This window comes from Protopterus annectens, chromosome 1.part2 (assembly GCF_019279795.1).
Source record: "Protopterus annectens isolate FY-2018-M chromosome 1.part2, PAN1.0, whole genome shotgun sequence".
NCBI lineage: Eukaryota > Metazoa > Chordata > Ceratodontiformes > Protopteridae > Protopterus > Protopterus annectens.
The window spans coordinates 27621563-27633962 of NC_056727.1; the positions used below are offsets into that span (position 1 = coordinate 27621563).

General features: G+C 37.2%; 1 protein-coding gene across 14 annotated transcripts in view; it reads right to left on the minus strand.

The window, feature by feature from the left end:
- The window catches only part of NRXN1 (neurexin 1), a 4168553-nt gene that overhangs the window by 1644991 nt on the left and 2511162 nt on the right, over window positions 1-12400 (minus strand). The gene's annotated exons all lie outside the window — the stretch shown is intronic.

The window sequence follows — 12400 nt, forward strand, 5'->3', positions numbered from 1 at the left end:
TCATATGGACAGTGTTATAGGTAATATACTGATGGAGGGAAGAAGATAGAGACAAATCAGATGGACAGTGTTATAGGTAATACACTGATAAAGGGAATGAGACAGAGGCAAATCATTTGGAAAGTGTTATAGGTAAAATACTGATGGAGGGAAGGAAATAGAGACAAATCATATGGACAGTGTTATAGGTAATATACTGATGGAGGGAAGGAGACAGAGACAAATCAAATGGACAGTGTTATAGATATTATACTGATGGAGGGAAGGAGAGAGAGACAAATCATACGGACAGTGTTATAGGTAATATACTGATGGAGGAAAGTAGAGAGACAAATTATATGGATAGTATTATGGGTAATGTACTGATAGAGGGAAGGAGATAGAGACAAATCATATGGACAGTGTTATAGGTAATATAATGATGGAGGGAAGTAGAGACACAAATCATACGGATAGTATTATAGGTAATGTACTGATGGAGGGAAGGAGACAGAGACAATCATATGGCAGTGTTGTAGATAATATACTGATGGAGGGACAGAGACTGAAACAAATCAGATGGACAGTGTTATAGGTAATATACTGATGGAGGGAAGGAGACAGAGAGAAATCATACGGACAGTGTTATAGGTAAGATACTGATGGAGGGAAGGAGACAGAGACAAATCAAACTGACAGTGTTATAGGTAATATACTGATGGAGGGAAGGAGAGAGACAGACATATCATATGGACAGTGTTATAGGTAATATACTGATGGAAGAAAGTAGAGAGACAAATTATATGGATAGTATTATGTGTAATGTACTGATGGAGGGAAGGAGATAGAGACAAATCATACGAACAGTGTTATAGGTTATATGCTGAAAAAGGTAAGGAGATAGAGACAAATCATACGGACAGTGTTATAGGTAATATACTGATGGAGGGAAGTAGAGAGACAAATCATATGGATAGTATTATAGTTAATGTACTGATGGAGGGAAGGAGACAGAGACAATCATATGGACAGTGTTGTAGGTAATATACTGATGGAGGGAAGGAGATTGAGACAAATCAGACGGACAGTGTTATAGGTAATATACTGATGGAGGGAAGGAGACAGAGACAAATCATACGGACAGTGTTATAGGTAAGATACTGATGGAGGGAAGGAGATAGAGACAAATCATACGGACAGTGTTATAAGTAATATACTGATGGAGGGAAGGAGACAGAGACAAATCATATGGACAGTGTTATAGGTAATATACTGATGGAGGGAAGCAGATAGACAAATCATACAGACAGTGTTATAGGTAATATACTGTTTGAGGGACGGAGATAGAGACAAATCATATGGACAGTGTTGTAGGTAATATATTGATGGAGGGAAGGAGCTAGAGACAAATCATATGGACAGTGTTGTAGGTAATATATTGATGGAGGGAAGGAGACAGAGACAAATCATACAGACAGTGTTATAGGTAATATACTGTTTGAGGGATGGAGATAGAGACAAATCATATGGAGAGTGTTTTAGGTAATATATTGATGGAGGGAAGGAGATAGAGACAAATCATACAGACAGTGTTATAGGTAATATACTGTTTGAGGGACGGAGATAGAGACAAATGATATGGAGAGTATTTTAGGTAATATATTGATGGAGGGAAGGAGATAGAGACAAATCATACAGACAGTGTTATAGGTAATATACTGATGGAGGGAAGGGGCTAGAGACAAATCATTTGGAGAGTGTTATAGGTAATATACTGATGAGGGAACAAGATAGAGACAAATCATATGGACAGTGTTATAGCTAATATACTGATGCAGGGAAGGAGATAGAGACAAATCATACTGACAGTTTTATACATAATATACTGATGGAGGGAAGGAGATAGAAACAAATGATACAGACAGTGTCATAGGCAATATACTGATTGAGGAAAGTAGATACTTACAAATCATATGGACATTGTTATAGGCAATATACTGATGGAGCGAAGGAGATAGAGACAAATCAGATGGACAGTGTTATAGTTAATTTACTGATGGAGGGAAGGAGCTAGAGACAAATCATATGGACAGTGTTATAGTTAATTTACTGGTGGAGGGAAGGAGCTAGAGACAAATCATATGGACAGTGTTATAGGTAATATACTGATGGAGGGAAGGAGATAGAGACAAATCATACAGACAGTGTTATAGTTAATATACTGATGGAGAGAGGGAGATAGAGACAAATTAGATGGACTGTGTTATAAGTAATATACTGAAGGAGGAAGGAGATAGAGACAAATCATACGGAGAGTGTTATAGGTAATATACTGATGGAGGGAAGGAGAGAGAGAGACAAATCATATGGACAGTGTTATAAGTAATATACTGATGGAGGGAAGGAGATAGAGACAAATCATATGGACAGTGTTATAGGTATTATACTGATGGAGGGAAGGAGAGAGACAAATCATATGAACAGTGTTATAGATAATATACCGATGGAGGGAAGGAGCTAGAGACAAATCATACAGTGTTATAGGTAATGTACTGATAGAGGGAAGGAGATAGAGACAAATCAGACGAACAGTGTTATAGATAATATACCAATGGAGGGAAGGAGCTAGAGACAAATCATACGGACAGTGTTTAGGAACTTGTGCACAAAGAGACTGTGAGGAGGTGATGAGATAAATGGAAAAAGGATGGAGATGAAGTCAGTGAGATGGGATGAGTGAGAAGGAAGAAGAGATGGGTACCATTGTTATGCAGAAGTATCATTATATGATAATAGAGGAACTTAGCAAAAGCGAGGTGGTAGCAATGAATAGAGTCCTCAAGTTTTTTTTACAAATTGTTGGAGTGATGGATCCATACAGAAATGGCCGGATCGTTTAGTGTATTTTGAGAAGCAAAATTGAAAGAAGAGTACAGAAAGCAAAGGTGCTTATTTTGTTCAAAGGTGAAGTGAGTTGTCAATCACTGAGTATAATACTGGGCAGTTTCTTGTTTGCACATGGGTATAAAACTAAGGGCCGGAATATTGACAAGAAGAATATGAAATAATCTGCAAACTTTGACAAAGGACTGGCAGAAATTATTTATGTGAAGAGAGTTTATGGATAATTGGTTGTTCCTGTCTGTATTTGCAGAAGAAATTCATATGGACAGGAATGTCCAGGTTGAAATACCTTTGTCTGAATTAAGGAATGCTTTTGTTTTGCTTATGCAAACTTTTCTGTTTAAAGTTCAAAGGAAGACAGAAGATGAATGAAACCTCTGCTTTATAAAATAAAACTGAAGATAGTGGCAAAGGGTCTGAAAGTGGAAGTTTGTATTCATACAAGCGCCTGCCAGGGATATGGAAGTTTTAAAGGTGGGGAGAGAGGAGGGCAGAGTTTTTTTCTAGGTTATTTTGAAATGACTATATCTTGTTGGGTGGACTGGGGAAGGTTTCATTAGAATTTGAACATCACTGCTCGAATGCAGCAAGCTAAAGGCAAAGCTGGCACAAGCTTAAGGTGGTATAAAGGGGGATGAAAGAAGTAAGAAGTAGCGGTTTAATGTGAGTAGGATTGGCAGACAGATGGTCTATTGGGGAATTAGGGAATAAAAGCAGAGCCTTGTGAAAAAAACCATGGAAATGCTACCTACATTAAGTAAAAGGTGAGTAAGTTTAGGTAGCCAGAATTATTGGTGATAGGAATTATGATTTGCTCAACTAAAGCATTGTATTCTTAGATGCATTTTAATAGTGACAGGTAAATCACATCTGAAGAACTTTCCAGAGGACATGTAAGGATGATGTTATGAGAAGGGAAATAACCTTGAAGGACATGAGATACAATAAGATGACTAAGAGGAGGGTGAGGATGTCAGATACCAAGATTAAAACAAGTATAAGCAATGAATATATGGAGTTAACAGAAGAGGAAGGAGACTGATGGGATGGAAAAAGAGGGCTGAAAGAATGCAGGTGAGGCTATATGCTAGCTACAGGTGCCAAGCCAAAAGGGAGAGGGACATACAATGGGCTGCTATGGGATAAATAAAAAGAAGTCAAGGGATAGGACATAAAGGACATAGTGAAACTGTGATCCAAGAGATAAGTGAGATGAAACAACAGAGGAGAAGGGACATCAGATGTGCACAGATAGTATGGAAGAAGGATGGATGAAGATCAAACCTTTAAAGGAAACATGGGAGGAATGTGTGCTGGGAAAAAGGATTGGCCAGAGCATAAGGATGGCAGAGCAGAGTTTTAAGATGGTAAGAAAGAAAAAGGTGGAAACAGAGCCATAAGGAGCCATAGATAATGCTCACAGTAACAAAATGAAAGAAAACAAACATTGGAAGAGCAGGGTAGTAGAAGATGGCATTATGGTGAGGAAAACAAAAGAGATAAAGGATGACTAAAGGTACACAAATGGAAAAGAGGGAACTGAAGATGTGCAGAATAATAATGAAAAGGAGATATGAGACAGAAGGAAAGCATTATGCAGGGAGATGTGGTGCATGCCTCTCAACTGTACCAAACTCATTGGTATTTCCCATTGTGGGGGCAAAATAATAGGGTGCCTCAAATTCCCGAGTGGCTCCTTCAAATCCAAATTTTGTTTTTTTGTTTTATTTTTGTTATATTTACTAAGTTTTTTTTAATGTCATCATGCATTGCTGGTGTAGCCTGCAATATCCTGTGTGTGTGTGATGATATCAGCATCATTAGACAGTGAGGCAGTGCCTGGATTTTCCACGTATAATTTTAAATTACTTACAATGCAGACTGGCACAGGGTAAACACATTGTATATATGATGTTCTGTAGGCTGATGGCAGAATAGGACAAATAGTATAAAACTTTACCTGTGCTAAAGTTAAGATGATAGTTTCCTGTCCAATGAGAGAGATTTTTAGAAACAGGTGATATTTGAATATTTCACTTGATGGAGCATAGTATGCAAAAGCTTTACAGATGTTTTAGTCGTTAAACAGATCATTTAAAATGTATCTTTCAGGGTTACGTAAGCTAGTTATCTTTGACTTAATGCTCTAGACATGTTATTATCCTCCAAATCCTTTTGTACTTCTTTCACTTGGGGGCCATGCTTCTGTTCTCTAAAATTCCTTTAATTTGAGTTTGATAGCTTACATTTTTTTCATCTTTCCCTTAATTGCTGCAATGCTTTAATATTTCCACAGGCCTCTGTGGTACATCTGGCAACAAATGAATGAACAGCTTTGGGAAAAAAAAATAACTCACCAACTACTGGCCTATGACATAACACTGCTAAAAATAAAGAGAAGAATCGTAAATTGTAGTTCTTATACATTAACACTTCATAAGAGCAGATGAGAGATCATTTCAATAGAAATGTAAATCCAGAGTGAAGTGGACCAGGGGCAGTCACGGGCCTGGCTATGACTGTTATCGATGCTTAGTGGATAAGAGGTTTGCAGCCGTCTGCCTATAGGAGAACATTGTATATCCACTGCAATTAGCCTGTGCCAGTCTGCCTTGCAAATAATTTAAAATTTGAGGTGGAAAATCAGGCACTGTGTCACTGTCTAATGACAATGACATCATCACGCACACCCAGGACATTGCAGGATACACCAGCAATACGTGATGATGTCAGCGTTCATTAAAAAATGTAAATAAAACAAAAAACAACATCAGGATTTGAAGGGGCCACTTGGGAATGCGTGGCAGCCTATTATTTTGCCCCTTCACAGGAAATACCGTAGAATTTGGGACAGCTGAGAGGTATGACTGAAAGTTAGTAAATGAGGCAGAGCAAGTGGAGCAAATAACAGAGAAAAAGCTGGAACTATAAGATATGCAACAAAGGCTAAGAAAAAACAAAAACTTGTGAAATTGTGTAAAATAGGTTAAAAAGGTAGGAAAAATAAAGGGAGAGGAGCTAAGTAAGGAAACCTCTGGCAGCAGATTACGTTAAAATTAGGGTACAGACTTGCAGCTGATGGAATTCAAGAGAAAGATTTTTGAAGGTGCAGAGAGTGACACAGACAGAAGCATAGACAGGTAAAAGCTAATGGACATGTAAACATAAATATCGTGTCCTGTTTTGAGACACAGTTGTGCTCTGCTCATCAGCTACAAACAATAACCACTTTTTCTAGTGTCTTACAAGTCCAGCTTCCCACATGGACTGAGACCAACAACTTAGTAAGGGAGAGAATGGAACCAGGATCTTAAATTCCACTTGTCAGTCAGAGTTTTGTCAATGTGGCAACACACTTGGCAACTTCAATGATTTGTGAATGCAGTGACTACAACCCTCCCACACTGGTCAGCAAGGAAAGGACAATATACAGTGTACCAAATTCCATGATGTTTGTGGATTTTCACACACCCCTTGCCAGTTCTAGATGCTCTGAGACACATTTGATTTCCTTTTTAAATAACCGTTTCATCCACATATTTCAGTTGAAATAATGGTTAAAGTGTTTACCTTACAGACACAAAGTGCAGGGTTTGGAATTCACCTTTGAATGGAAATTATCTAGACTTAAAACTGCTACAAGGGCAGCTAGCCTAGTATTTAACTATGAAAATAATTAACTTGGTGTGAGGACACAGTGATGTAATGGTCATCTTTTGACTTTGAGCATGGTGCTTGTGGTTCATCCAGATGTCATTAGTCAGTAGAGTTGCATTGTTTGCTGTTCAGTTCTAGACAGGGGCATGATTATATGAATACATACTTCTCTTGTGCTGCTTGGACCTAATACTGTGCTGTCTGGATTGTGTAACCCAGACAGGTAGGAGGTGCTATGGTCAGCATGGGAATGTGTGTATGTGTATTTGTGTAATACTTGGTGCTGTATCCACTTCACCCAAAGAGAAGGCATTTAAAGTAGGCTTGGACTGTGGTATAATGGTTACGGTAATTACCTCAGAGACATAAGGAACAAGGTTTCATTCTCATCTTTGGAAGGGAAACTGTCTATGCCTAATGGCTCACAAGGGCAGCTAGCCTAGTACTGAACCTATGAAACAATTATTTGTTGGGGCATGAAGTAATGGTTAAGGTGCTTACCTCACAGGCACAAGGTAAAGGGTTTTATTCTATAAATGGCTAGGTTTAAAAAGGTTTCTAGAGATGTCAGCCTAGTAACATGTTACGATGTTATGAATGGAAACCAGAATTCAGGAAAGAAAATCAAACTTATCCTTCAGCTTTGCTTTCCTCTGCATACTTGCAACACATCCTAACTGATAAAAACTACCCTGTAATAACTAAATTAAGCTGCGGTCTGGGGGCTGCTAAATACCCAGAAGCCCTGGGGCCATGGGATTATATATATACTCTGATGTACTTTGTAGAAAAGTTCCAAGGTAACACCAAAGGCACAACTCCAAGAATAATTATCGAAAAACCTTTATTGAGACAGACCTGCATAAAAGTAAGCGCTTTCACGTCCAACTGACGCTTCTTCAGACTTCAATACTTAATGAATGAATGAAAGTGCTTATATACAATTCCAAAGCTCAGTGATTTCAACAATTAATCAATTAATCAATTAGAACAGTAAAAGCTTAAAGTGCTAGTGCCTGAAAAAACTAAAGAATCTATGTACATATAGTCTATATACATATTAATATAAAGAAACCAATCTTTCACAAAACTCATGTAAAATATTATTAAAACATTATATGTGACATACTAAAACACATTAAAACTCCATTATAAATACATGGGTAAAAACTCATAACAATTAATGTATTAGTGTTTAAAAGCCTTGGCTGCTAAGAAGGGTCTGAGTGTGATTCTGTCATTCAGGCCGTATATGCCTCAAGTCTAAGGATCCATCTAATCTCTGCTTCTTCTGTGTAGTTCTTTATATTTCCTAATCTACTGTCTAGTATTATTAATTCTAGCACCTTAAACTTAAAATGATGCTTAGACCCTTCATCCATCACGTGTCTGGCTAGAGCATTTGTAGAATCTTCTCTATTGATGGCATATAAATGCTCTCTTATCGATTCGTGAGAATACGCAGGGTACGATTGGTTTTCCCTACATAGTATTTAGTACACAGCTGACATTGGGCTAAATATACTAAGTTCTTGGACCTACAATCAGTATAATTTTTAGATGTATATATTTTATTAGTAATGGGATGAAGAAAAGTGGTGTCTGTATTAATAAATCCACATTGGTTACATTTACGACAAGGGAAAGTACCTTCTCTTTGTGAGAGTGGATATTCAATTTTGGTTTTCTCATAGCAAAGTAGTCTTTTCAAAGACTTCAGGTTTTTATAAGCTATGTTGGGTCTCTGTTCAACCAATGTCTTAATTCTCTCATCCATAGTGAGAATCTTCCAATTATTTTCTATAATCTTTCTTATTTGGTTGTTCCTATTTGTATAGGGTATTATAAGTCTGTTCTTGGAGATTTTTGGTTCTTTCTTATTCTTATCAACAGTATTAGATTTATTATAATACGGACAACCTTTGTCTTTCCTTTTGTTGCTTGCCTCAGTAATGGTGTTGTGTACCGATTGTTCATTATAACCTCTTTGTATAAAATTGTTCTCTAACACTTCCTTTTGTTCATTGAAAGTTGTCTCATCTGTAGTAAGCTTAGAAACTCTTAACGTTTGGTTCATTACTACATTTTTATGCACATGTCGAGGATGCATACTGGTCCTATGGAGTAAGTTATTCCTCCAACAGGGCTTCCTATATATACAAGTATTCACACCATTGGGTCCCTTGGTTAACAATACATCAAGGAACTGTATTTTCTCATGAGAGTATGAACTCTCAAATTCTAAAATGAGTAGTACCATTTATGTATTGTATAAATTCATTTAACATGGTTGTTGTTCCTCTCCACAATAAAAAAACATCATCAACAAAACGGCAGTAGTGTATTAAATATTCATTAAAAATTGAATTGTTCATTACATACGCTTCTTCCCAATATGCCAACACCAAGTTGGCATATGAGTTAAGGTGTCCCCATCGCTACACCCTTTCGTTGGAGATAATAATTATTGTTGTAAACCATAACATTGTTTTCTAACACAATTTCTAATAAAGACGTCCACATTATAATTTTGCTATTGTTAACACCATGATTAAGGAGAAATAATCTCAAAAATTCAATTCCATTACTATTTGGGATTGATGTAAACAGAGATTTTACATCTAAGGTGACAAAAAGGTCATCCTTTGTAATCCGATATTTCTCATTACATCTTGCAAAACCTTCAATAAACTGTTGTGTGTCTCTAAGGATGTGTTTGGTGTTATAAACTATAGGTTTAAATTGTTTATCTAAATAAATTGAGAGGGACTCAGTCAGCCACCCTTTGCTTGAGACGATGGGTCTTAATGGTGGATTGTCCAACTCCTTGTGTAACTTAGGAAGACCCCTAAATGTTGGTACTAATGGATTTTCTACAAGAAAATATCTATACAAATTCATGTCTATAACATTAGTAAGTAGTAGATCATATAACTGTGCATGCACATTTTTAATTAGCTTATTTAGTGAAACAGCATTCAATTTTATATAGGTATCAATTTCTGCAAGCATAGAAGACACTTTTACATCATACATGTCTTTGTCCATTACGACTATCGCTCCCCCCTTGTCAGCTTGTCTAATAACTATATTGTTATTGTTCTGTAAGCTTAAAATAGCTGCCTTCTCTTTAACAGTTGTATTGTAAAAATCAGGTTTCCCTATATTATTATTATAAAGTTGCATTAGATCAAATTCGCAGGCTCGTTCAAACAATTCCAACAGTGGATGTTGTGCCGGAATAAATGTAGAAGGTTTCCTAAATATATTAGTGTTACTAGCATTGTCTAAATTTACATTTTTATCATTATATAACATTTTTAATGCTATACTCCTAGTGAACATTTTTATATCCACTATGAACTCTGTAACGTCACTAAAAGCAGATGGAACAAAACTGAGTCCTTTACTAAGGACAGATAGCTCATGCTCATTAAGTTTATATTTGGAAATGTTCACGATTAAATCCTGTGTACTGACCTCAGAGCTTTTCTCTGGTTCTCGTAGATTTCTTCTGTTCCCTTCCTTTTCTTGTAATTGTTGTTTAATGTCCATGTTCTTGTCTCTATCGGCTTGAATGGAAGCGAAAGCATGGGAAGTCCGTGTGTGATAAAAACATCATTTCCTTCATCTTCTTGTGATGATGTCGATCGCTGAACTCACCGCTGGTGACTTCCTCTTGTCTCCCAATTTAGGACTAGTGCTTTCTTCATCGATGTTCAGATACTGGAAACTCGGAAATGTTGTTGGAATGAACCAACGCCTCCACTGTGACCTGCCGCTTGTTGTTAGCTCCAGGTGCGTCATCAGGGATCGCCCGTTGGTTGTTGAATCTCATCAGAAGTAGACACGATGTTGGCTGTGGGAGGTAACTCGCTGGCAATCATTACTGGAGGTGGCCTTGTGTATCAGCTCCATGAACATGCGGTTTAGCAGAAGTACTGTTTCTCCTAAAAGTGGCAGATTTATTGTCTTTGTCTCTCGGCCATGAGAAGACTTGACTCTTTTTAAAGTCTATGTAGTCTCTTTCAAGTTTTCTCTTTTTGTCCTGGATCAATTTTTGATCTATTGAACGGATCATAATATTTAAATCATCATAGAGTATACCCAGTTCTCGTTCATTTAGCAGACCCAACAGTTCTTTTTCTAACTCTGAAATTTCTTTGGACAACGTTAGCAATAGCATATTGTAATGCTCAATTAAAATGTTTATGTAGCCAAAAGAAGTCACCTGTACTGGATAAAGTACCCTGAGTTTTTACCCATGTATTTATAATGGAGTTTTTAATGTGTTTTTAGTATGTCACATATAATGTTTTAATAATATTTTACATGAGTTTTGTGAAAGATTGGTTTCTTTATATTAATATGTATATAGACTATATGTACATAGATTCTTTAGTTTTTTCAGGCACTAGCACTTTAAGCTTTTACTGTTCTAATTGATTAATTGATTAATTGTTGAAATCACTGAGCTTTGGAATTGTATATAAGCACTTTCATTCATTCATTAAGTATTGAAGTCTGAAGAAGCGTCAGTTGGACGTGAAAGCGCTTACTTTTATGCAGGTCTGTCTCAATAAAGGTTTTTCGATAATTATTCTTGGAGTTGTGCCTTTGGTGTTACCTTGGAACTTTTCTACAATTTTGCCACTGGAGGTTTGTTAACTTTCGTTGTTCCAGGGTACTTTATCCAGTACAGGTGACTTCTTTTTGCATTTTCAATACTTGATTCGTTTGAGTCTCCTGCTGGGACATGGCTACTGAGGCAAACAGTGACTGTGTTTTAAATGTTCCAATAATTAATAATAAGTACAATATACAGAATCTATTGGAATTGAAAGTAAATCCGTTACTTAAGTTAACAGCTACGGACCTAAACAATCCAGAGGTTGTAAATATGGATCGCAAACATGACATTGATATCATTGTTATCACTAGACGTTTAGAAAATAAGCTGCAGAAAATCAAGAGCATTCAGTGGCAGAAATCGCACATGGAAGCGTGCAAAAGCTTCCGACTGATACCCAGAGGACTTAGGGTCCTAAAAATGCCCACGTTTGGGGACTCTAATCCAGCCCTGCTCTCTAAATGGCAAAAGCTAAACTTAGAAACAAGTTTTGGCTACATAAACATTTTAATTGAGCATTACAATATGCTATTGCTAACGTTGTCCAAAGAAATTTCAGAGTTAGAAAAAGAACTGTTGGGTCTGCTAAATGAACGAGAACTGGGTATACTCTATGATGATTTAAATATTATGATCCGTTCAATAGATCAAAAATTGATCCAGGACAAAAAGAGAAAACTTGAAAGAGACTACATAGACTTTAAAAAGAGTCAAGTCTTCTCATGGCCGAGAGACAAAGACAATAAATCTGCCACTTTTAGGAGAAACAGTACTTCTGCTAAACCGCATATTCATGGAGCTGATACACAAGGCCACGCCCCTCCAGTAATGATTGCCAGCGAGTTACCTCCCACAGCCAACATCGTGTCTACTTCTGATGAGATTCAACAACCAACGGGCGCATCCCTGATGACGGCACCTGGAGCTAACAACAAGCGGCAGGTCACAGTGGAGGCGTTGGTTCATTCCAACAACATTTCCGAGTTTCCAGTATCTACGAACATCGATGAAGAAAGCACTAGTCCTAAATTGGGAGACAAGAGGAAGTCACCAGCGGTGAGTTCAGCGATCGACATCATCACAAGAGAAGATGAAGGAAATGATGTTTTTTTATCACACACGGACTTCCCATGCTTTCCGCTTCCATTCAAGCCGATAGAGACAAGAACATGGACATTAAACAACAATTACAAGAAAAGGAAGGGAACAGAAGAAATCTACGAGAACCAG